General features: G+C 43.6%; 1 long non-coding RNA gene across 2 annotated transcripts; it reads left to right on the top strand.

Moving 5' to 3' along the window:
- Positions 1-594: 594 nt before the first annotated feature.
- LOC136361641 (uncharacterized) lies at positions 595-26815 on the top strand. Of its 2 annotated transcripts, XR_010743668.1 has the most exons (5): positions 595-867; positions 2100-2229; positions 4734-4887; positions 6086-6256; positions 25379-26815. It is a non-coding gene; the product is annotated as an uncharacterized lncRNA (long non-coding RNA). The 2 variants fall into 2 exon arrangements; XR_010743667.1 differs by lacking the exon at positions 595-867 and having other exon boundaries at positions 1855-2229.

The following is a 26815-nucleotide window of genomic DNA, read 5'->3' as shown; positions in this document are numbered from 1 at the left end:
CTGAAATTAAGCCCTCGGAGAACATTATTCCTTAGCCATAACAATGGTCTTTGCCTGGCAGATTATTTTATCTCCTCTAATACGCTACTTGGCTTTCTGTGCATGGTAATAGTTCATCAGGTTATGCAATTCCAAGAGGAGTTAATGGATCCATCATGATAAGTTATCTCTGCAGTTCTTGCAATCAACAGGTGTGCACCAGTTTGCATTCAGAGAAAGGGTTAGTTGCTGTTAGGACTGGAAACCTACCTGGAGAATACCCTACCACGAGACCCTTTTATAGTGTTGCTGGTTAGATATTTGCAAGAGTCTCCTGAGAAGATGGAAAAAGTGCCACTTCCACATTTAACAATGTTCCAAGAAGTTCAGGACTAAGTGCAAACCAGCTAGATCTCAACCCAGGAATTTCTAGATAGTTAGGATGTCCTGCAGGACAAAGGCAAGATGCTGTGGTGTGTGTGAAACGTTCCTTGGAAAGTGGAAAGTGGACTGAGTGTGACTGAGGTTTTCTGAGAGCATGTACTTTACCTGGATAACACAGTGCAAAGAGCTACCTGTAAGGTGGCTGGCTTCCATCTCAAGGCAGGGAAGCTGAAGCCTGGCTCTAGTTAACGTAGGCAGGCTCATCCTGCTAGACCCTGTCTGTGTGCTGCTGCGAGCTGTGGGTACCTGCAGGAGGGAGGAATGCCCATGCGTCCATGCCCCCCTGTTGTTCCCATGTAACTAATTACCCCTTTCTTGCTATAGGAGCAGCTCCGATCTCCTCTCTCTGTGCCAAGCACCACTGCCAGCTGCATGTCTAAGCTATAGCCATCATTCTGCTGTATTTCCAACAGAGGAGCAAACACATGGAGAGATGGAAATGGGGTGAGTAAAGAAAGTCTGATGTGGCAGAGGGCATTCAGAGACCTCCTTGTCTCCAGTCCCATACTAGCACTCCATGAAGAGGCTCTGCTGCCCAGCGGCTGATTCCTATCCCTCAACTTCTGTGCTCCAAGTCCACTCCACAACATGCTTTTCCATACTTTCTCTCAATCCAGCATCTTTTGAGTAGTTTTAAGGCACAGTTTTGGCACATTTGCTTTGGGCTCAGAGCACATCCAGTGTACTCATGTGCTCTGGCAAGAGAGCAACGCGTGCCCGGAGCTGCGCGTGATTCTGAGCTAAGCAAAGCACGACTGTGTCTGCGGTGCCTGTCCCGGGGAGAAGAGCAAGTGCAAGGAGCCTCTCTGGCAGGGGTACAGGAGCCTGATATGTGATAGCCTTCAATGACAACTGTGAAAGAAGGATTGATGGACTTGCCATAGTTCACAGAACGGGGAGCTTGGGCAGGAGAAGGACTTGTGCTTCTAGGAACAGGCAGGCAAAGTGGTCCATCGGCTGCTAGGCAAGCCAGCCACACCAGGCACTCCTGCCCTGCCACAGGCAGAAGCCCTCAGCACTCATCAGGGTAACAGAAAAAAGTCACTTCATTTCTAGCTTCACTGCTAGACTGGTCCTTACAAAACTAGCCAATGTGCTTGCCTGAGAAATCAGAGAGAGACAGAGGGTTTTACAAGTCCTTCCCTCCACTCCTGTACCTTAACTGACAGCAAATGGTGTGAACGCCTCTTATACGAGGCTTTTAAAGTCCCATATAGCTTCTCTAGCTCCCTACCCTACTGTTCCAGCGCTTTTGCAGATTTTATATTAAACCCCAGAAAACAAATAGGGAAATGCATTTTTCCCCCTTTACTAACTAAAGTAATCCAAGTTACTAACTAAAAAAATCTTATTACATAGAATCTAGAAATACTAGCAGGTTTTCTAGTTGATAATATCCCTTAAAGAACAAAGGAAGCCGAATAATGGAGCCTGGAGCCTGTCACATGTAATTCTTGTTAGTAATAATTTCTGTTAACTGTTCAGGGAAGCGCAGTTCTAAATTTCAGAGCTTAAATGACTTAACCAGACTTTTTACGAGGACACGGTATCTAGCAACTCTGACTGCAAAACAACACAAGTTTCTGGAGGCAAAACGTTGGCTGCTGGTCGTTGTCGATCAGTAACAATTCAGGAGCTTTTATAAAATGCAGATGTGATCTCAGTTCTTTCTCTAGGAAACAAAAACAATGAAGTTTCAGCCTGGCCTGACTAGCAAGTAACGAGTGCTGCTATCCTATCAACACAAGTCTGCCTTCTCTTGTGAAGCTCATAAATCGCACAAAAACACCTTCAGAAGCAACTAAGGTAGGTTTGTGATTCATGTCTTGATGGTGCAGGGTTTTAGAATTGCATTAGTCATCTCAAACCTAAGTAAAGAGCAGGGATTTCAAAAGCAGCATCTTATATGTGTTCTGTTCCCCACCCCCTGAATCTCCACACAAATAAAGCAGATTAAAAAAAAATTAGATCTAAGTTTTTTGCAGGAAAAGTGGGTTAGACATTTGAGGATTCTTGCTGTTTAAAACTTGCTGAAATCTCAGGTAAAGAAAGTATTTAACGGCCTCCTTACCTGGGCAAAACTGGTCAGGGATCTTTTAAAGTAAAGAGGTCACCTTTTTACTCATTTTATCTCAAATTGCTAAGTACCCTGGGAACAGCAGAAAATGTGTGAGGCCTTTAAATATAGAATCCCCAGTTCTTGGAAGGAAGGAGAAAGAGTCATTGAGAAGGACTGGCCTTGTCATCATTTAGATTTCATGTTTTCTTGGACATTCATGGGTTGTCCCCCTTCCCCCCTCCCCCCTTTTCTTTTTTTTTTAACTTGTTCCGGACAAGAGAACATGTTAAAAATAGTATTTTCCTGAATCTTCTTGATATAAGTGTGTTTACACATTGTAGATTTAGGTAAGTGAGATTCTAAAGGTGAGTGACCTGTAGTGCCTAAAAATGAGCTTTTTATAAAAGGGAAAATTGCAAGTACTTTTATAATACTTGTATTTGTTAGATAAAAAATGCATGTTGCTACAGTTTCTATTTTCTCTATGAGTTGTGCTCCACTCTGTGTAATTATCTGCTAGAATGCATACTCTGCATGTGTTTTTAGTTAAAATTTCTTAAAACACGGTCTTAAAGTCTGCATATTTTCAGCCTAGTCCTTTAATAACTCACATAAAATAGCATGTGTCCGTCTTGCATGTGGAATATCTACTTGCCTATTTTCAACTATTTAGCTTCAAGATTTTGGTTGCATGTGTCAAGACTAATATTTATTTTCTATTTTGCCACTACCTATAATTAACTAATACATATGAAGGAAAACTTCTAGGTTCATTTTTAAACTCTGAGAAACAAGGTTTGTGTATGCTTAGTAGAGGGGCTATACATGAAGTGAGATTGCTTTTTTAGTTCTTGCTACTTCGGCCACAAAGGATATAAGCTGAACTGGAGAATACTTTTCTGGTTTCTCTAGAAAAAATGTAGCATCTTTTTATTCTATTTTCACAGATTATCACAATAATCATCACATATATCTTACAATATACTTCTCGAGAGCACCTGATGAGGGGTACCTTACACTGCCTGCATGATTCCTTCATTTAGTGACCAAGGGATTCCTCATATGGAAGCATTTGTGATCTTTTCCCTTTGGTGATGTTTGTTGCACAATGAGGCTGATCACTGCCAGGATAACAGCCTGGGCTTTGTTTGAAAGTGTGATGTAATGGGCATTCCTAGCAGTTTTTATGCAAACACCTTTTTTTCCTTAGCTCCCACTGGTGCATGTAAACTACTTGGCAAACAATGAAACACTTAAGTACTTTTTTTTTTTTTTTTTTTTTTTTTTCAATAATTTTTATGACTGCTAAGGTCTAGTCCTTCGTAAATTCTTCTTTAAAAGACCAAAGATGGCTTTCAAACTTTCAAGACTTACAGCTTGGCAGTGGTGGGAATATGATATATGTAGACTTTTAGTGAAACTCTTCACTGCAAGACCTGCAAAGCAGTATCTGTCCTCCAAAGACCTCATCTGGCCTGACTTTTCCAGCATTGGTACAGCATTTCTGCTGGATCCCTAAGGAGAGCATGAGGACAGGGAGAAAAATGTGCCTACCACTTGTGCCTGAGGAGAGATTTCGGAAAATACTTGATGGCTGGGTCACTTATCCCTTCTGCTTCCTATAAATGCTCTGTGGCTACAGCTGTGATAAAAGGGAAATTCCGATGTATCCTTGATGCTGTTCCATTTCTTCTAGTAACACTGGAAAAGTGAAGCCACTGCAAACCTTTGATCGCTCCTGGGGTACAGGAAGAATGCCAGCAGCTGCTCCAGATTATGCTCCCACCACTTCTGTGGCTGTGGGGATGTGCTCACGCTGCACAGAGGCTCAGGGGCTTCCCGAGGGACCATCCTCCAGTGGCCATCCCAGCCCATCCCTGTCCCCATGCCACCTTAGGACAGGTGCAGAGCCCCAGGCTATGGCATCCCCTGGAATGCCACTGCCACAGCCCTTGTGCTGGGTGCTGAGGGGTGCTCCTCCAGGGGGAGTGGCTGTACAAATAGCCAGAGCCTGCTCAGCAGTTTAAACCTGGTTTGGGTTGTAGTCACTAAGTGAAGCTGTGCTGGATGCTGTACCAGAAGCAGCCGCCACACAGAGAGTAGAGGAAGCAAAATTTCACAACATGAGAGCCAAATTAGCCAGGCTGTTTGTATAGCACCACCGTGTTTTCCATGGCACAACAGGAGAGGGGCTGGCACTAGCAGTACAACCCCTAAAATACATCCTTTTCCCTTTTGTTGTCTACCTCAGGAGCTTGAGTTGATCCATTAGCATCCCGGGAGTGTTATTTATGGGCTGAAAATCCCTGTGGAGCATGAGGAACTCCTTTGGAGGATCAGAAAATCCTGGGAAAGGGAAAGAGATGCTCAGTTTGAAAGAGTAATCCTCCTAATCCTTCGGAAAGGTAATGCTCTAGTGCTTTACCACTGTCATTTATGCAGGCACTGTCACATGAGCCTGCTCTCTTCTGGGCACTGTCTTCATGCTCAAGTTTGGTGTTAGCAGGGCTTGCTTGCAGCAAACTGAGCCAGAAGCCAGCTTATTTCCTCCTCCTGACACTGTGTACTGATCTATCACTTTCTTCTAGCAACAGTGTCTTAGTTTTCACTCCTGACTGTCTGCTCTGGCACATGACTGACCTGGAAGCTGGTGAGCACTGCCTCTCAGATCCCCAGCCAAAGGTCGGTAGCTGCATGGTGGCCTCTGGATTCCTCAGATATCGGCCCTTGTCATGTGGGGAGGCATTAACCTTTGGCCCTGAGTAAGTGTCCTCATATCTCACCTCAGTTAGTCTGGCCTGCTATTTGATCCTGTCCAGTACAATCCTTTGGCATCCTGGAAATCTAAGTCTTCATGGTTTCCAGCATGCCATCCACCTGATGCTGGTGGGACATGCCCTGTGTGGTGCCCCCAGGGCTAAGTAAGCAGTGCCAGAAGGGGCAGCTCGGAAAGAGCACTCACAGCCCCTCGGGAGGCAGGAGGGATAGAATAGGGATAGCTACTGTGGGAGGATACTGCCTTTATCGTGCAATTCAGGTGCTTTGAGAGCTTGAGGTTTGGGGGTTTTTTAACTCTCGATTCAGGGGGGAGGGACTCACTGAGAGTCCCTTACTTTGAATCAGGCTCTTGGGACAGACTCACGACCAGATCTTAGCATGTTCCAAAAATGTGGTATTTCCCTTGTCTCTTTTTAATGCAGAACTTGGTCAGGGATTCACCTCAGTGCACCACCACTATTCCTGCCAACTCCCATGTTTACTTGACACGTAACCTCGCACAGCTCCTTTGGGTCCATCTCAGGCGTTCTTTGTTCAGCTCTGATGAATGATCATTTTACTTCCTTGCACTGGGTAAACAGCTGTTTTCCATGTTACCTGCTTTAGGAGCCTCACTGGCACTTTGTTTCTTTCCTTGCCTCCAGCAGCAAGCAGACACTAGTGACTAATTGCAGCAGGGCTGCACCAGCACCTTCTTGCAGTCGGGACAGCATGAAGAATGCACATCATTTTCATACAGCACACCACGTGTCAAATGGCTGCAAGGTAAAATAACAGGGACCAGGCACTTACAATCTCTCTTCTGTGTCTTTTACTGTTCAAAAGAATGAAAACAACATAAGCTTGGAGGGTCCCAAGGTCTCCAGTCCCCTTCGGTCACAGCACTTCCAGATTCAAGTCCCTACAGGGGAATCTCTCCCTTTGAAATACATCTCACTTGGGCAGGAGCCAACATCACGAGGAGGAAACTATTAGCTTGTAAAGAGAACCCCACAGGTAAAGTCTGACCTCTTGCTGGTTTCTTTACTTGCAGGTATTTCCCGTGGATGCTTTAAAAGCAGATGATCTTGTGGGTTTTGCTGGTGCTACCTGCTAGTGGGCAATGCTCTGTGTCCAAAGGAACAGGGAATTTAGAAGAGTAGGCTTTAAAACATCCCACTGATGCATTTTAACTTGTCTGCATGATTTTTAAAGTGTGCAAGCGTGCTTTAAAAGGCCAGATAAACTCATCTTTGTGTGGGTTAGTCCTTGTCCTGGAGCTGGCAGCCCAGGAGGAGGGAAATGCTGGTGGGAGCAGAGTGATGCTGCCAAAGGATGTGAAGCCTCACTTGACACTCGTGCTTTATGAGCACAGGTTCTACCAGGGCTGGTGGGATTTACAGCTATGTTCAGCTCTTCATTCCACATTTCGTACCAAGGTGCTGCATGCAGATCACAGGGTGGGTTTTTCCTCTCAGTGGGCTCTCAATTTGCAATGGCCATTTCTTTTGTTGCTTTGCAGACAGAATTCTTTTTCCACCTTCTGCTTTTCTTTCCACTGAATTTTTGATGTTTGCATGTACACTGGCAGGTTGAGAAATCTCCTGATGTATTGTGAGACATGCTTATCATATTTTGCCAAGCTCTACCAGGCTATCACGTCCATAACACCTTCCATGCCACCTTGCCTTGGAAACTTTATTGTCAGCTTTTACTCAAGCCTATGTCCAAATATCTATATTTTATCAAAGTCTCATCCTTCTGCCCTACCACTTTTCCGTGCCTTCTGTCATCTTGTGCAGTGAGACAACATGATCTCTCTCTGAGGCGTTGTGTAGCATCTTTGCAAATCAAATGATGGTGATCCAGTTTGGGATTAGGAAATAGTAAGAAGTGAAAAATTCCTTGTTTGCATAAGACTGGAACAACTGTTGGGGCAGAGCTGGGGCTAGAACACAGAATAAGACATGGGACTGCCTGTCATAACAAGAAAGGAGAGCTTGCAGCAGCTTCTTTTTCCGACATGATTTGTTAAATCTCCTGTAATTGGTTTAGTAAACACTAATAGATGGGAAACAAAACAAAATGTTCTCTTCCAGCTTTAGTAGACTGCGTGATATCTCTCACAGCCACATGGGATTAATGGTGGCTGTAGGGTAGGATTGTATCATAAAACTTTTATTAAATGTTTTAAAGCTAATTAAAGAGACATTGCCAATTTGAGCTTTCTAAGATTTTACAAAGTAAATTTTTTCCATTGTAGTCAAAGTGCCTTTGAAGTGCTAGATCCTGAAATTTTTAACCATTTAAGAAGTAAATTGCTAAATATTCTCTGCTGATGCTGAGCCTATTCTGTGACAGAAATTCAGCTAGTTATGGTACAGTACTGTTGTGGGCAGACAATGAATAAAATCTCTAAAGCAGAAATTAATTCTTCCTATCTTCCTTCATTTACAGAAGTATTTTAAATCTTAACTGAAGCCTCATTAAGTGACATTTTAGACAGGAGGGTTTGGGTTCTTCTACCAATTTAATGATGTTCCCTTCAGATAAGCCTTTCTTAAAACCCTCAAGTCTCCAAACGGAGAAATGAGACCTTCTGTGAGTGTAATACTGATTATTAGAAAATCCATACATCTGAATTATTGAATTTCATTAAAAAACAAGCTTCCATTTCAGGTATGTAGTTCCCCTTATCGTAAGGCGTAAATGTCCTTTTTTTTTTTTTTTTTTTTTCCCATGGAGAGCATTCAGCCTACATTTCAAGGAGCAAAGCAGCCCATGACAGGGAAAGGATCTGCAGGGCTCAGTGTCTAGGGTAAAAAGGAGATGGGTGGCTGTAGATGCAGTCACAGTTTGCTTTCCTAGGTAGCGTTGTACTTGCAGTCGTGTGAGAAATATGAATCTTGGTGGAGCTCAGGATGCACTTGGGTTTCTGGGCTGCAAGCTCACACTCCTGGGTCATGTGCAACCTTTCATCCCCCAGTGCCCCAAAGTCCTCCTCAGGGCTGCTCCTTATCCCTTCATCCACAAGCCTTTGTTTATACCAGGGATAATTTCTTTTCAGTTCTTACTCTGATTACAACTCCAACATCCGCGATCTATGGATGTGAGCCTGTCAGGGCACATTTTGGACTGTTGTAGCATCCTCTGAAGGGCAAAAGCATCTCTTTGTTACCTACAGTGGCTTGGATGTGGCGTGCTGTCAGTGAAAGGGCAGCAGAGGCTGGGGCAGCAATACCTTCCCCCCCAGCAATCCATTTCCAGGGTGCTCTTGGTGCCCATCCTCAGCTCTGCGTGCTGCAGAAGGCTGACACGTCCCTGCAGTGTGCCTGGTGGTTTGCTGCACACTTGCAGGGCTGGTGTGTGCGCTTTGGGGAGCCCGGCAAGGCTGGAGGTGAGCGGGCCTTGGCACAATGTCACCTTCATGGCCTCACAGCTCATTGCTCACCCGCAGCTGGGACCTGACAGGCTTTTTTTGTCTCTGTTTTGTATAAATCTTCGTCACTGTAGCACTTCATCTGATGTGACTAACACGCATGGTTTTTCTCCGCTCTCTCCCCTGAGGAAGGTGGGGGGAGAATTAGTGTGGGCAGTGCAGTATTTCTGCTTCGGTCTGGTTATTTTAGAAACAAACTTAAAAACATATGTTCATTTCAGTTCGTTTATGTGACAGAGACAAGGTTGAAGAGATATGCCTGGAAAGTTTAGCTGAAACCTCCCTAAGAGCTGGGCTATGTTCAGGGATCATGTTACACGGAGTTTATTGCAGGCTGGTATTTAAATTCACTAGAGCCTGCCATTGTATTTCAAAGGTCCCTTTCTTTTACAAACCTCTTCTTTTTGTCTCCTCCTATTTGTACTTTTTCCATTTATTGTTCTTTGCAGGACAATTTCATTTTTTGAAATATTCTCTGTTCTGCAGAAATCATCATCTATACTATAGAAACATACTTGTATTAATCTTGACAGTCCAAATTTTCTCCTCATCTAAATCCTCATTGTGTTGCATGTTGTGACCTTGCTCCACAATTCCTACCTTAATTTCCAGTGCTGGTGAGACAGACTGTACCCTTGAAATACTTGCATATTAATAAGGCAACAATTGGGATTGACAGGTCATGGTGATGGAAGATTTCCTCATGAAAAAGCAAGGATTGGCAAATCTGGTTTTGATTTTTCATCAAAGCAAAAGGAAAGTTTTGCAAATGATGGTGGGAAGAAACCTGAGGAGGGGGAATTGCAGGAGATAAATGCCTGTCTGCTGGGGAGGGAGGTGAGGGGGCAACTGACTTCAAACCTCAGCTCAGCTGGACCTGGATGTAGACCTGAAGCCCCTGCCTCTGTGAGTTTTTTGGCCAGGGCTGCTCCCCTCCTGGCCAATGTTTAAAGATGTAGAAAGTGAGAAGAAAAACAAGAAAAAAGAAACGGTGATTAAGTTAAATCATGGGAGGAGAGCACCCGAGTGTGCCTTTGCTGAAATCTGTCACAAAAAATAATTAAACTTTCTCCTTTATGTTCTCCTCCAGTGCTGTAATCTGTGCGACTGCCAAAGTTCATCCTGCTTCTCACCAGCCAGACCTTTCTTGGGGCTGGGAACTTACAGCCATTTAAGTCCTTCTTCTGGGAAAAAGGTCCTATAAAGTGCTTCCCAACACCTGCAGGTGTTGGGAATAGGATTTGAAGATGGTTCTTATCTGATTATACCTCTAAGAAGTATCTTCTGGTCTTTTGCACAAGTATAGTTCAAAGGTTGTATTAAAAGGGGGAGGGAGGGGAAAGGCAAATTGGGATTTTTGGAGAGGTTTTGGTAAATTCTTGCACTTTGTTGCTGTGGTGATGCTATGGAAACTTGATTTGTGGGTCCAGGGAGAATCTAAGCTGTGAGGGAAAAAGCTGAGATTTTTGGTAGGAGCACACAGTTTTAAGCACTCCTTTTGACTTTTCCTCCTAGTGATATTGGTGGGGATGCGGTTAATTTTAATGGGAACGGGATCAGTGTATAAACCATCATAATCCTTCACTAAATGAAAACTGGAAAATGTCTACTGAGCTGCTTTTGAAATGTCTGGATATAAGTAAAAGGGATCAGAGGCCTGTTTTTTGCTCGGAGAATGTATTTGCCTCTGGACTAACAAATTTTCCCAGATTGTCTTTAAAAAGTTAGTGGAATGAAAGGTCATTCCCATTTGTAAACAAAGCTGTCGGAATTTATTGTTAAGTAAAAGCACCAGGGGCTTTTGCAGTACTTTCCTCTGTGGCTGAGTGCCGGCACAGTTGCTTTTTAGAAAGTTTAGAGCATATGATTCTTTTTTATTAGAAAATAAACAGAAAAGACATGCCAATCAGTAGCTTCAAAAGGTCCTTGCTGCAATATCAGTGTAAGAGCTGTGCAATAGGCTCCTGATGGAATGGGAAAGCAGGCAAGTTGTTTTCAGGCATTGTGGTAGAAAATTGAAGCTCTGGCCAACTTAGTGAAAAGTTTATGAACCTTCTGGGGAGTCTATGCTGCATTCATCCAACCTACACTGACTTTTTTCACTGATTCTTTGGAACCAGGTGAAAATCAGTAGTTTGAGGACTCAAACCAAACAGAAAAGAGAAGGACACTCTGAGGACGTGAAATCTTGTACAGACACCTGCAAAAACCAAAGCAGATGTTTGCTGTGTTGCACTGGCAGGAGTGCTGTGCAGAGCAGGACGAGTGATTGCCTCACAAACCTTTGGGTAAGGACAACCTACTCACTCTCCTCCTACCCTGTGGCTGATGTTGACACTGCTGCCTAGTTCTGTTCACATTATCTGCCCAGACTAGAAGTCTGTGAGGCGTGTGGGCACCCTGCAGTACATCGGGAGAGATCAGCTGTGCGTGGGGACCCAGGCTGCATGAGCTCAGCAGCTGCAGGAGTGGGATTGCCTCTCCAGCTATCCCTAATTGTTTTGCAATGGCAGTGCCAAGTTCAGCATGGGCTAAGAGTCTGCTTTTTGGGCAGGACCTGTAGCAGTGGTCACATCAATTAAGTGTAATGTCTGAGGTGCTTCATGTCCTATGCCTGTGCCTCCTTTGCTTTTTATATAATGTGGCTTGTGCACAGTGTCGTTTTACTAGAACAACGCTTCTTATGCACTGCTGTAACCAGAGATACCCTGACCTTACTGTCACATGCTGGCTATTTCTTGTGTCAAAACATAAAGGCGAGAAAATAGAAACTAAAGGGATAGAGCAATTGCTGTGTATATATTTGCATTTCTCTCTCCTGAACCTGTAAATAATCTAGTTTGCGGCAATGTTTCTGTTAGGGGTTTCTGCCTCATTTCTGCTTGGCAAATGGCTTTGGAGAGGCTTGGGAGGTTTTATTTGCTTTTCCAAGGGAGAGAGAAAAAAGATAAGGAGGGTTTGACTGAAGCTGTCGTGAAGCCAGTGAAGCTGCAGCACACCAGCTGGGAGCATGGCTCACTCTTCACGTGTGCTTAGGGAGGCAGCCAGGTTCCCAGACAGGATGGACAGCTAGCTGGGAAGAAAAGGACAGCCCAAAAGGTTATGTGGTCACATGGCTGTTTTCTTTGGGCTGGCCTTCAACCCCCTGTCCCTGTCCCAATTCCTAGGCAAGGCTGTCTCTCGAGGTTTGTGTAAAAAAACAGCTATACCCTTTTAATTGAAGCTGTGTGTTTAAGCAGGTTTCCAGTAAACTACTGTATGTGCCTGGACTCTTATTTCAGCCTGAAATGGGGGGTTTTTTTGTTTGTTTTGGTTTTGCTTTGTTTTGTTTGACCTTTGTGTTATTTTAGCTTAAGAAAAACAATTAAGAGCAGACTGCGATTAATATATCATTTTTATGCCTCCTCCAAAAAATGCACGATGTAGTGTTTAAACTTGTAGAAAATCATGGTAGACAAAGCTTGATAAGCTTTGGTTCCTTTCCAGAAAGGTGAAGAGGAAAAGATTTTTCCTGGACCTGGTTTTTCAAAGTGAACTCCAGGCAGTCTCTGCTGCGCCTCACTGAACCCAGGCTCATTATTATATCAGTTTGTGGTGCCTTATAGCAGCTCCCAAGATTTTAGCCTGTGACCTCTTAAAGAACAAATACACATGGTTCTCTGTAGAGAAACTCAAGGATAGGGGCATGAAATTTTCTGGCATTTGAAATTTCATTTCAACATTCAAATTTTAGAAATGTATTTCTATTAAGTAATTAAGAGTCTGTTGACTCTGAATGAAAATCACAGGAACATTAGGCTGTTGTATGGGAGAGTGAAGTCCTGTATGTCCTACCAGATGAGGAGACCTCATAATAGCCCAAAAGCTCTTCTGGAATCCCCATCTGAAGGGACACAGCTTTTGTCTTGGCTCTGAGAGAGCTCATTTCTCTGAAAGGCAGAGCCCTTTTCTTGCCCAGTCTGCCTTTGAACTAAGAAGCATGAAACCTAAGGGATGCTGTATGACTTCCTGAGTTTTGTGTTGTGCATGGATGGCTGGGCATTGGCCGAGGGTTCAGATAAGAGGAGAGACTTTGCATGCGGTGCATCCCCTCCGAATTGTCCCACAGCGGCCTGTCCCACTGGACCACCTCGATGGCTCAATGAGCAGCAGCTGTTCATTAACAGGGAGCAGAGATCCGGCGCTGGCCATAGGAAGTAAAAGCCCTAGAGCACACTGCAGTAGCCTTGTTCTCCCTTTACAAAGCTGCTCTCTGTTAAACTGTGGTACGGACCCTCTCTGGCGTACAAATGCCCTTCGTTAGGGTTTGCACGCTGTGTTATATGAGTCCACAGTTAGAAAGCAAACGAACAAAACCTGCTTGTGGTAATTTACTGTAATGGCACTGCAAGTCAGTTTAATCAGGGGGAAAAAAAATGATTGGGGTGATTATGCTCAACTGGAAGGAGCAGGACAGCTGGTTGCTAAGGTGGTGACTTCACCAGGGACTGTGGAGGAGATGGATTATTTGCAAAATCTCAGCCTGACATAGCTCTCCCAGAATGCAGCCTGCTCCTAAGACACACATCCGTGTATGTTTAATAAGGTGTTAGAACAGAACCTGAAATGTTCGCTCACATTCCCCTGTTGTGGATCATTTCAGTGACCATCTGGTGCCCCTCTTACTTTTTTAAAGAAGCTCTTGCATCCTGCACATTACTTTCTGTTTACCCTGTGGGCCCCTGCTTGGCAGAGTGCCATGGAATGTGCTTGGTGTCCTGTCCTTTCCTAACTCAGCAAAACACTGAAGACGGTGAGTAACGATAAGCCGTCGTGTTTCCGCTCCCACCTCACCAGGAGAGCCTCATCTTACCAGCTGCAAGAGCAGCCTTTGCTTGGAAGGTGGGAGAAGGAGGTGAGAGTTTCTACAAGCAGTACTTTTATTTCCAGGGAGATTTTTAACACTTGTTTTGGTGGCTTGCTCAGATTTGCATACTTGACTAGAGGCAGCAACCTGGTATCCAAGTGGCAGAAGAGAAATCTGGCTGAAGAAAAGAAATAACTCCGTTCATGATTCCAAGGGTTTCTCTCTGACACCAAGACCTGAAAGACTTCCCAGCTGAGCCACCGTTTTCTGTGTGTTAGTGCTACAATTGCAAACCCACCTGGGCTTTGCAGTGTGCAAATTCAGTTTATCTGGGAGAAGAGCAGTAACTCTACCCTTTCTAAACTGACCAGCATGGAAGTCTGTATTTTAACCTTATGAAGAGCTAGCAGCCTTGAGGAATGCTGCTAGGAAGTGGAACTCAAGCAATTACACTGAACAAACAATGAATTGCATGAATTTCTAGTGTGTCTGTTTGTGTGGACATGATTGAGAGTGGGGAAAGAAGGAAAAGGATGGACCTGACACCAACCATATCCAATTTAGGAGGGAACGCAGAGGAGACTGTGGTTACAGACTAATTTAGGAGTGCATTGAAGGAACCTGGTGTAAGTGTCTGTGGGTTGATGTTTTTCACATGGCAGCAGCCCTGCTGCTGTGCTGTGAGCACATTAAGCCAGCAAAGCTGCAACACCTCCAAGAGACAGAGGCTGAGACAGCTGAGCCCATTTCCACCAGCACCACTGCATCTCTGGCCCAGCTTCTGCCAGGAGAGGTATTTTGTTGAGGGGTTGGAACTGGGATGATTCCCAGGCCCTGGGTAGGCCTTGCTGTACTGATAACACAGCTCTGTGAATTCTCTGACCAGCTAAAACAGCTGTTTTTACGTTTAGTTTGTTTAAGTGGCCTTTTGCAATGGCGTGAGTATGCTGAACATTTTGGTTGTCCTTCTTTGGATATCTTTTGCTTTGTCATGTTGATGACATTCTTACTCAATTTATTTAGCCAACATTTTTTGGCTAACACTATGTTGAACTCTGCTTCAGGAGTCCTCTTTGGTTCAGGTGCCTCCATAGCTTCTCTAGGAAGCAAGTCAGGGTTTTTCTGGTCAACAAGAGTGAATTTGCATTTGTTCACTGTTGTTCCTCTTTCCTTATCTCTGTTTGTATTACATTACCATTCAGGGTGTTCCTGCACTCGTCCTATGTTGGTATGGTGCCCAAGAGTTGACACTTCTGTAAGCTTGTAGTCTGTGTGTGGTACAAAAAGTACAAGAGAGAGTGGCTAGAGATTGCTATAAAGTTCTCAATGTTGTATTTTATTCTCCTAAATGAAATTCCTGCTGTAGATCCTCCTACACACCAAAGTAAGGAATCTGTGTGAAAGTGTCTTCACTCCATGTGTGTTTATTGTCAAAGTCCTTCAGGCTTTGTTTGACTATTTTGATGTGTCCAGTTTCTTATCTGATGCTTTCTGGTTACCTTTCCAATTCAGGGACAAAGTCCAAAGAGAGATTGGCATATGCTTACGGAGGGTGGAGTTGGCAGAGAAATGGTTTAACTCTGCCCCCTTTTTGATTGGGAAGTTGTCCTTGTAAAATAACCCTGGCTGGGGTCTGAAAGAGAGAGTTTCTGCATCTTCCTTAAGTGTGATTGTCACAGTAGCCAGAGGAACATATCTCATTTTAAATTCGAGGAGCATGACTGTTCCCTCTGTGGCCCTTTGGTACCACAGACAGGTGATGGGGCTGGGCACATGTTCAGAAAGAGAATCAACTGCAGGCAAATGTCTCTCATGACTGTTTTCATGACCTGTCCTCAAGGATGTCCAGCGTTCAAGGTCCCACACCACCCCCAGGTGCTCTGCTTTATCATCTCTACTGGTGGAAAATAGGCCCTTACGCCTCTTCTGAACCTCTCTTCACCTGGTTTAAAGATTATTACTTTTTGCTCTAACCCCCTCAAAACTCCGTTGTGTATACTTTATATATGCTCTGATGTAGAATGTTTGAATTCCTGCAAGAACCAGAAGAAAGCCAACTCACACCTCAGAAGGTGACTCAGAGGTCTTTCTGGCCAAAGACAGAAAACTCCACTCCTACCATACCAGGACAAATTAAAAGCACCTAAGAGCGTCCTGACTGATAGTATTTAATAAGTGGTAAGGCCTGGATACTCTGTGAGAATGGAAGGAACCTGAGAAGGATTATTACAAACAAATTGTGTTTTCTTAGTAGGTGCTTGTGATCCACCATCCATCCAGAGCGGGAGCAGCAGTGATTCTGCAGCCTCACTCAGGTCAGAGTGAGCAATTATAGGTGTGGAGCAGAGTCAGCTGTGGAATACCTGAGCACACCAAGACAGCAGATCTTGTGGTGATTATTAATGGAATATTTGTGACTGTGTCTGGGCAATTTACATGATGAGTAATGTAAACACAGAGGTTATTGAATGAGGAGTGAAAGCTGTTAGGCAGGAGGTTAGTGGTTGTTGCTTTAACTGGGGACCAGAAAGAAAATCCTCCCTGGGGTCATTAACTGTATTCTCCTGACACTCTGCTAGAGCAGAACTTACCTCAGGTCTCAACTGGTCCTTCTGTCCCAGCTTGAAGTACCTGAAGTGATGGTGATGATTTCGTTCTGTGAGCTATGACATAAGCTGCAAGTGAGCGTCAATCTCAGAAGGTGACTGCATTTCTCAGAGAAGTTTCCTTAAGAACTTTCTCTGGTAGCTAAACAACCCACTTCAAGCTGATTTTTCCATGTTTCATTAAAGCTGCAGAGAAATCAGTGGTTTTGAACAGTGTTCCACAGCCATTGCTTTGATTTTTGAAAATTTATTAAGGGCAATAACAACAACAACAAAAAAAAATTTTAAAAAAATCATTCTAGTGAGCTGAATAAAGCTGAACTGCAAATCCCAGATACCCAGAAGAAACACTGTCCTGTTTATAAGGAAAGAGTGTGGTTACTGTGGGCAGACAGCTGGGCTACAGGCCAGGCCATGCCTCCTAAACATATTTTATCTAACCTCATGTCACAGGCAGGATGTGGGGAATGTAAGATTTTCTCTTCTGAAAGGTAAGGGCCATTCACAGAGAGCATACACAGGCATTGCTCCCTTGACAGATGCTTTGACTCACACCCATTGGACCTCTGCTTCTTCACTAGGGTATCAGAGGAAATTTCTAGACCTGCTGGGATCAGGACTGGGGCAGATACACCTAGGTGGCTTTCCCCAGGCAGTCAAAAAGGCAAAGACAGGCTGCAACCAGGCCTGAATGGACCCGTTCTCCTCAGCCAGCTGTGGACAATTGCTATATGTCTCGCCTAAGCATGGGGTGTGATTGTAGCCCATAAATAATGGGTGCAGCTAATATGGTCCAGAAAACATGAGACTCTGGAGTCGCTGAGAGTTCTTGCTCCTTCCCTGGCTGCTGGTGTTGCGTAGGGTGGCCGGAAGAATCCACCAGGGCTAAAGGAGTACCTCTGCTTGGTTGGCTGAAGCTAAGGGGATGTCTAGTGGTGGTATTTTAAGGTGCTTTTAACTAGAGGCATTTAGTTTTTCCACTAGGAAAACTGCTGCAGCTTCCTTGAAAGTGATGGGCAGAGTCATAAATGAGATTAAAGATGTCTTGTGTCATTTTTCCTTTGTGAAAGAAACTGCCAAGTTTAATTCCTGGATTTAGGCAAAGCTCATCTCTTAGTCTCTGTGCAGCAAACCCTGTGATGGTAGTGGGGCTTCAATGGACAAAACTGGTGTGAAACTGATGCAGCCTCCCTGAAAGGCCTGATGGGTTTTATTCTGCCTCTCTCCCTGCAAGTGGAGACCCCAGACCATAACCACAAGGAATTTAAGCCTTGTCATTTGAGTTTTTTATGTGAATACCAAGAATATGTAAAACACCCATGGCTTAGACAATGCAGTGAGACCCTGCTGTGCAGACAGACACACAGAAGTCAGTTGCTGGTTTCTCAACGCAGTGCATTGATTTTTGCATAATATATCACCTCCCCTCAGACAATAATTGGGGCCTTGGTGTGAGGTAAAACTAAAAGAGACAAAACTGTATTGCCCTTATCTAGATGCTTATGTGCTGCTGTGACTAAGGAGAATATATATATATAACTATAGATAGCAGTGTGAGACAACAGAGTATATAAATACTGAAGGGAGATTAAAGGAGGATCAATAATATCATCCTGTTTTCTTTTAGAATTTACAAAGATTTGCCTTGGTAAAAATTATACAGTTGGTGGTAAGCTTGCTCTGAGGGATTGTACTCACACAAAGACAACTCTCTGGCAAAATTATCTTTGAAGCTATGCCAATAACAGGTAGAGAAACTCAGGTGCAGCTCCCAAAGGGCTGCTCCTCCCCGATGAGGATCATTGCAACAGGCAGACATGGTAATGTACTGCTAAACTGCCTCCTTTTATTTTCCTCAGTCTAGGAAATGCATAGTTTTCTTAATATAAAGGAATGAATTACTTATTTTTCAGGCTGTTTAACCAAATGCAGTGTATACATGCCCCCCTGAAATGTGCTCTGGAATTGCTGCTGCTTCATTCACAGCAGGGAAGGATTTTGCTGTCTCATTATGTTTTTCTTGTGGCATATTATTGGGCAAAGCTTTGATGTATGAAACAAAGTTTCTTGTTCTTGGATTTTGTTCGTAATGCACTTGGAAACTTCTGCTCTAGCGCCTTTGCTAGTTTGCTTTTTGGAACTTCAGATTAATTTATTTGAATGCTTCGTTGTTATTTCTCAATGGTCCTTTATCTTTTTTTGTTTCTTTCTCTCTCTCCTGTCATGAAATCTTTTTCCCCTCCTCAAACCAGTGATCAGCAGAAAGACTAAGAACCTCTTGCCCTTAACCATCTAATCCATTTAGACCACACTTTTCCCTGCCTTTCTGTCTTGTGTGTTCAAGGCCAGTCATCACCTGGATTTCAGAGGAACCCTCAGTGATGAAATAGTTCTGGTGCTGAGCAGGGAGCACAGGCAGAGCTCAAACACCTACCCTTTCTTCAGATAAGCTTTCATGTTCCTGCACTTGGAGATGGATGAAATTCCCCATGTGAAGTACTGAAGTGGTTTTCTTTTCCACAGATTCACAATGAAATGTGGTAGGGTTTGTTTTGTTTTGGTTTTTTAAGTTCCTTCCTTCTCACCTCCCAGATGTTTCCAACTGATTATCTTTTAATTTCTTTAAATTTACCTTGTTTCTATTTAATTCTCAACATATTCTTCCTTATTTAACATTTTTGCTAAGACGTGTGCTACATGTACTGAAATCCAAGAGGAGCAGTTCTGTGGATGGAGGTGGTATTTTTCCCCAGTGAGGTTCTCCCTGTTGCTGATATACAGGTATAAGTAGTTTAATTGCTTTTTTTGTTTGGTTGCTTGGCTGGGGTCATTTTGTTTTGTTTCGTTTTTGGAAGTTCATTTTGTTTTGTTTTGTTTTTGGAAGGAGGTGGGGGCAGCAGGTAAGGTAGCTGTAAAACCACAAGATTTAATTTTACCTTTTGCTGTTCTGTGGCTTTTCCAAGGCTTGTGCAGTATGATAAGAAAAATTACCAAAAGCCTTTTTATTCATATCAGCACGTTCTGCAAGGGCTGTCTTCCCATTGTGGCATCCCCTCTTCTGGCCTTGGCTCACTCATCTACACCAGCTGTCACGACTCTGGGCAGCGCTGCAAACTGCAACCCCCTGCAGGAGAGGCTGGCCCCTCTTACTTGGAAGAAATCTTCCATTTTCTGGTCCTGGAGTGAGTTTGGAAGTATCTTGTCGCTTTTGTGAAGGGCTTTGTCATTTGCAACTTTGTGACACGTCTGTTTGGATTTCCCAGCTCTTCTGCAGCACATCTCTGCTCTCCCAGCTGTGTCGAGGGACAGATCAGATTTGCACTTGCAGTGTCCCGTCCAGGGTGGTATTTGTATGCAGGACGGAAATCTTTTCTCCTTTCTCGTGACATGTCTGCACAGAGTGTGTGTTTAACGCGGGGTGCTCATGTGCAGGCAGTGTGTGGCGTGGCTGTGCCTGCAGGTGATGCTCGGGACATCTGTCCCCGGGCTGCGCTCCCCGTGCTGCCGCTGCCGCTGCGTTCCTGGCTGCTGCTGCTGCCCATCCCTTCTCCAGTGGAGCAACAGTGCCAGCTGCTGGCTGCTGCTCCTGGCCTGCCATCCCCTGAGATGAATTCTGAGGGCACTGCTGCCTAAAACACATCAGCGCCCCCTTTGCTGACGGTCTGGCTACTTAGCAATAATACCTCAGTTTGTTAGTCTTTCTTTCCATGCCAAAATTATATTCTGTTGAGCTCAGGTAAGCCTCAAGTTGCCTTTGCTGGCGACATTTCTAATTGCTTGATGTTGGTTTAAAGCTCTGTGTCTCTCCTGGTGTCCCAGGGCTGGCTGCTCAAAGAGGGCAGAAGGTTTCTGCTCTGAGCAGTGCAGTGCCATGAAGTGCTCCCTTAAAATTCTTTAATCATTCAGTTGTGGCAGCAATTTGCTAACTATGTATTTGGGACACTCTTATGGCCACAATGAGCTCTGGGGAAAACGAGATGGTGATTTATGTATTTCTGCACAGAGTACACACAGTACTTTTCCTCGGGGGGAAAAAAAAAAAAAAAAAAAAAAAAAGAAAAAAAGGGGGGAGGGTTAAAAAAAGAAGATAATTTACAGCTGTACATGTAAGTGTAGTTTTGTTCGAATTTCAGTGAAAAGTTTTAATAGAAAAATTTGGTTTTGTTTGTGATTTGTTTTTCTTTTCCCAAGAAGAACAGCAAATGCAAAAGACAAGTTTGTTTCTTTAAATATTTCCTGTGGGAAGGGAGTTACAGTATTTACAGGAGATGGCGCTAGAGAGGACATATATTGTGCGTAGGAAACTGGGGAACGAAAAAAGTATAAAAGGAAACAAGAAGAGCTTTACAGAGGAAGGAGAAAGACAGTGAATGGCTGAAGCAATAAACCTGGGAGAAAATATCAGGGGAATTTTGCAGAGGAAAAATAAAAGAGAGGGATAGGAGGCAGCCAAACAAAATGAAAGTGAGTTTGATGAGTCAGGGTTTCTGTGGGTTTCTTGCATCTCCCAAAAGGCCATTTTTTACTTCCTCCCAGCCACAAATGTTCTTCATTATTTTTGGAACAGGACACGAAAGGAAAACTAATAAATCAGCTATTCTTAAACATATGTAACAAGTCCAGGCTGAGGCACAGGTGGACCACAACCACAAGAGGTTTCTTAAATCAAAGCTGGAGAACTTTGGACAGCCAGCAGGTTTAGCACTTCTTCCAGCCCTCTGTTACTCTTTCAATCATGTAGTGTTTTGGGGTTTGGATAGGGAAATCTAAACCAGGCAAAAAGAAAAAAAAAAAAAAATAAAAGCAGCATTTTGATGCTGCCTTGACAGACAGGACCATCAGAACGCCTCCTGTGCAACTGAAACCTTAATAAACATTTTCTTCTTATTATCTAATCTAAACACACATCTTTGAGTATGTACTGGTCTGTTCCAACGCCAATGTCTTGACTTTTAAAGTAAATACTTAAGCTGCATGTAATGCCACTATTTACTATTTTTTAATTAAACAAAATAAGTTTTTTTCCAGGAGATGTGGTCGCAATTTTCAAGAGTCTTCATGCATGGATTTGTTTTACTTTCACACAGACAGGTAGTTCTGTGATGCAGTTTGTTTCTCTGAATAAAGGGAGCAGGCTCCATGCTTTCTTATTCACAGCTGGCCTTTGCCACCGAGATAACCAGCCTCTTACTGAAAATATATTGTTATATGTGTAATATATTATTATGTTTTTAGGGGAAATTAATGAGAGCAGGACTGAAAAATCTGAGCAGACCTGATGGAAAGAGGAGAATGCAAAGGAGAGCAGTTCTGTCCACGGAGGTGGGATGTGAGGCTGGGGAAGGCAGAGAGCTGTCACTCCCTGTACCAGCCATGGGTTTTCCCTGCGGTGGGGTGGGATACCGTGGGGACAGGTGAGGTGGCTGTGCCTGCTGTCCCTGCAGGCCGAGCAGGGGTGGTGGTGCTGGGAGCCCTGATGCCGCTAGATGTCCCTTGTCACCCGGGTGAGGTAGGCAGCTCGTCCCCATCTCTGTGCTTCGGGCATGTAGTGCTATTATAAAGAAACCTGTTCTTTAAGTGTTAAAGATGGAGAAAAGTTGAGCCTTAAAATAAGTTTTGTATCAGCCTGTCATGGATAGAAAGGAGAAAGTTACTTCCTTAGCCACTTAAATTTTTATTGGAGGATACTCTATTCTAGGGAGAGTTTTGTTTTGAAGAGGTATTTACAGGGCAGTTCAGTATTTCCTGGGGAAGAAGAGGTCATGCTAGGAAGTGCTGGTTTGGTGAGCCTAACACTGTGGTTTCAGCTGACCTTTCCCTGCTGGCACAGGCCTGTCTGGTGCAAGGTGGGGGCCAGACAGCCTGCATCACCTCAGGTGGCTGAGGGGAAAGGACCTGTGGCCTTTTCTTGTGTCTTCTTAGTGACTCTGCCATTTTAGGCATGCTTATGTTGCAAAAGGCGGGTAAAAGAGGTTGTTTCTGTGAAGCACTCACACTTGCACCTCACTGGTGCAGCCACACACCCAAAGGCTCAGCGTGTCCCTGCAGAGAGGGGGAAAGGCTGGTGGCAAAGGGAGCAGCTGCTGAGGGAGGTGGACTGGTGTAGTCAGAGTGAAGGTAAGTGTCTAAAAGGGTCACAGGGAAACCTCCCAGACCTGCTTACACCTGGTCCCTCAACAGCCTTTTCTCACGCTTCCCAGCCCCTGTGTCACCCAGCACATGCAGAGCCACATGGAACTCGTGCTGCCCAGACACATGGCTTGTGTTTGTCCCTTCACCCAGCTGTGCCACTGCCTTGCCACTGGTGCTCGTGCCTTTCCACACCAGTTGACAGCTGGCTTTGAAGCGTGGCCTCCAACAACCAGTGTGCTAGTTTCTTAGCCGTCCTTTAAGAGTTAATTCCTCCCTGTGCCTTAGGCATGTGGCCATGTTTTCTCCACAGTGGAAGCTGTGTTTCCATATGTCCTTACCTCCCACGGCTGGCACCTCGCCGTGGGCATCTGTGCCTCTCTGCATGCCTGTGCCCTTGCAAAGGCTCCTCTGAACCTGCAGTGGCCAGCCCCTGCAGCGCCTTCTGCACGTACCGTGGCTGTGTGTGCAGCAGGGAAGGATGCCCACAAACTGCCCTGAAAGCAGCTTTACCTGCCCAGACAGTGTTATGGACTCTGCCCCAATGTATGGAATTACTGACTGACTGTCACCTGCTTCTCAGGGCGTGCTGCTGCCGTGCGTGGCTGCACGAACCGAGCTGTTGAGGATTCAGAGTCATATCTGCCTGAATGAATGATAGAAATGAAACATTTGCTGCTTTCTACTTCATTTAAACCTGTGGGAGCCTGTAGGGCTCATCCTCCTCGTGCACCGAGGTGTCCACGTGTGCCACTTTCCAGTCAGGGGCTTCTTCACCAGTAACGTCTGAGCAAATCTCTTAATAACAGAGGGACTACACACAGATTATTGTGATCATAATTTGGCCAACAGAGCCTTTATTACTAATGGTGATGCTGGAGATGGAAAACCCAGCTTGATTCTCAGATCCCTGCTGAAAAGTAATAAAATAAAGAGGAGCAAAATCTGTGCATGAATTTGCTACCAAACCTTTGAAAAGCACAAAAGTGGAACCCCGCCAATGCTATTGCTGGCATTTTTTCATAGTGGAGCTTCATTTTCAGGTAGGATTAGAAGTGGAAGTGGATTTTTGTCTCAGGCATTAGTATCACGTTGTTGTGTACGAATGTAGGGCTTACAATTATTTGACATTTGTTGTATTGGTATTATTGTGTGCCACTCTTACACCTACAGAGTATTTTTTTATATCTTCTGATAACAGAGTAATTAGAAAATAACTTCAGCTTTTTGTCATAAGCAAAAGGTGTCTACTTTTTTAACACAAAGAACAGACAAAGGAAGCACTTCAATGGAAGTGCCCTGTTAAAAATGGAGCTGTGTTTCTTTTTGCTTTGTTAAGAAGATAGATGAAGGAAGGCTGGCTTTATGTAGTCTTTTGTTCATCCCCGGGCAATGGCAGAACTTGCAGCTAAATTCTGTTGTCAGAAAATTCTGTGATGGTAGCTGAGAATGATATAATATCATTCATACTCATTTCAACAACAAGAAAAAATATTCCTAACCCATAGCTTGGATTTTGAATATCAGGAAGAGCTTCAGTACCAAGAAATGAGCCTTCAGTACTAAGAATACAGAAAAAGCAACTAAAATTTTTTAAACATAAGAAGAGCCACTTGATACAACCAGTAACAAATAAAAAGGAATGTAAATGTAATTTTAAATTATTTATTTCACTCTCTCTCTCTCTTTTTCATGTTAATATATCCTTGGCTGTAGCTCAGAATGACATGCTAATTATAAATGTAGGAAAACCTAACATTTTATTGTGCTAATTAAACTGTGTGTCACATAGACATTTGGGGAGAATTTCCCATGCTTTCTAGTGTGAATGGAAGGAAAGAGCAGCGGTGTTCACTTAAAACTGGATTTTTTTTTCCTAGTACCTTGCAAAAAAGGCATCATTGTATTTTGATTAATCCATGCTTGGTCCACCTCGGATGTTTCCATGGAAACAGAATTTTTTTCCTTGATGGAAATTGTTAGGCTCAGGAAAGCTCCTCACTGCACAAAACCACTTGAGCTCCTGAAGAACTACTTGTTGGAAATTTAATGTGCATAAACAGAACTCCCAAATTCCTCCTTAGTGATATTGTTGTCAATGCTAATACAGAACTGTTTTCTTAACGATACACAGTAGTGCCTTTTCGCTCCACAAGAAAATAGAGTGAGAGTGGCATTATTTCCATTGCAAGGGAGCACTTTTCCTGGTCCAGAAGCAATTAGCCTGCAAACCTTCCAAAATTAAATTTTAAGAATTCTGATGTGTGTATATTATTTAGTTCTGGATCCAAATATTTTAGCTTAATGGCTGTTAAAATTTAATTAATTTTGTTTTGCAGATTGCCAATAATTTAAACATATTATTCTTGTGTGCTTCTATTTTGGATATGGAGTTTTGTTGGGGTTTGGTTTGGTTTGGTTTTGCTTTTTTCCTCCCAAAGAAAATACACTCTCTTACTGGATGCTACTGTGGCATTTGGAATACCTTTTGAAAATCAACCAACAGAGGGAGCATTTGTGTGTTATTATTGATTTAGCCAACTGGTTGGAAACATGATTCTCATTTTTCCCATCATTTCTGGGCAGCATATTTATTGTGTAAAATTATAGGATTTCTTGACCATTAAAATATCTTGGTTTGGAATGTTTTAGTTTTTAAAAAGTCCAATCTTGAGTTTAGCTGACAGTGCAAGTAGCTATTTTAAATTGATTGTCAGGTTGGGTTTTTTTTTTGTTTTGTTTCATCTTTGTTCATCATGGCAAGGAATCTGCCAAATGTAAAAAGGAAAATCACTTTGAAAGCAACCACACTTTTCAAACTTTTTCCAGAGACATACTGAAAGTAGAAATTAAATGTCAACCAGAGAAAGCAGAAGCTTCAGTATTTCTTGGTACCTCATTTATGTGCTCATTCTTAGAATGTCAATAATAAGGATGATGGTGATGTGTACAGCATTAGAATGTGGATGATGACGATAACAATAACAATAATGATAAAAATGTTTTGCACCTATATTGTCCTGAAATCTTGCCTCTTCAGCTCACTGTTACTTTAAGCCACTCTCACTGCATTTCTCTGTTGCCCTCACGAGGAGTGAAGCAATTTCTGCTCTTTGCAGTGTCTCAGCAGATCAGAGCCAGGAACCCAACTGAATGACATGGGAGGCTGTGCAACACTTCAGAACTATGAAATAACTGAGAGGCACCAAGACTTGGCTGCAGAAACTGGAGAGAGACTTGATGCACCATCAGGGCTGAGCATCCCTCTTGGCTGGGAAATGTGATGCCGCCCAAAATGGTTCTGTAGAGTCAGGGTCTGGTGGTGACATAGCACCAGGTTGACTTTGGATAACTGTGCTGCCCAAAGCCCAGGGTTTCTTTGAAGGCAGTATCTCTCCTTTACAGGTGAGGCTGCTTTAATGAGTGCTCATTTTGAACCTCAAGGAAATGATGTGTTAGATACTTGGAGTTAGTAAGGTCTTTCAATTAGGAAGACTATTTTTCCCCTTTTCATACTGCTTTCTCTGATAATTAAATTAGGATGCAACTCTTTGCCTAAGCCCTGAGAATAAGCAAACCCAGGAACCTGTGGTGTCTCTGCCTCTTGGGGACAGGAAGACACAGAACTATTTTAATGGCATTAACAGCACCTTATAATTAAGTGGAGAGCAGTACAGTCTGCAGCACTGCCATGTGTGGCAGAGGGAGAACCCTATTTATATGCCCAGCAGGCTATTCTGGGAGTGCTAACACTGGGAGTGAGCAGCTGTGAGAAAAACAGAGAATAAGTGCTAGTACACTCTGAAATGGAAATCACAGCACAGCGCCATATGTGTTGACTAAGTAGTCCCGCCAGCGCCCTCGTTTCAGTGCTCTGAAGTGATAGTTTCCAACTTGCTTGACAAATTTTCACAAAAATTGCTATTCCAAGCAACAGTCTGCAGAAATGTAGCCATTCCATTTATACAGCACATGGGATAACACGAGTCTGCAAACTTCAGTCTAACACTGCTGGAAGACCAGGCAAGAACTGAAATATTTGCTTTCCTCATTGCAGAGCTCATTAACCCATGTACATATCATCCCCTGGGAATGCAGTTTCCTTATCCCGAGGTTCTCCTGTGAGCCCCACGCAAATGGATTCCGATGTGCAGGACTCACACATTCCAATGTTTACCTTCACCTCTAAAAGCTTTAAAACAAATATGAGAACAGAGTATGAATTCCCTTGGCAAGGCTTCTTTTCTACATGATTTGGTTATTTATTTGCCTGCCGTAACACTGGTTAATCTCAATGCTTTCCTTTTGATTTTGTTCTCATGTTCTTTAAAGATTCAAGAACATCCTGTGAGATTGTGTTTGTGCAATAGGAATAATTTGTGCCAAGCTGTGGCACCTGTATGCAGCAAAGGTCAAGCCAAAACTTGTGATAGTATTGGGGACCTAGGGTTGATTTCCTAAAATTTGTGAAAAGCCAGTCTATTAAAAGCAGTCAGGTCTCTGTTACAGCCTCTTCTCTCAAATCCCTCTGCACTTAACATTGTAAAGCATTGAAA

The sequence above is a fragment of the Sylvia atricapilla genome, chromosome 5, assembly GCF_009819655.1.
Source record: "Sylvia atricapilla isolate bSylAtr1 chromosome 5, bSylAtr1.pri, whole genome shotgun sequence".
NCBI classification, from domain to species: Eukaryota; Metazoa; Chordata; class Aves; order Passeriformes; family Sylviidae; genus Sylvia; species Sylvia atricapilla.
The sequence above is the reverse complement of the archived record's forward strand: the minus strand, read 5'-3'. Positions and strand labels throughout refer to the sequence as shown.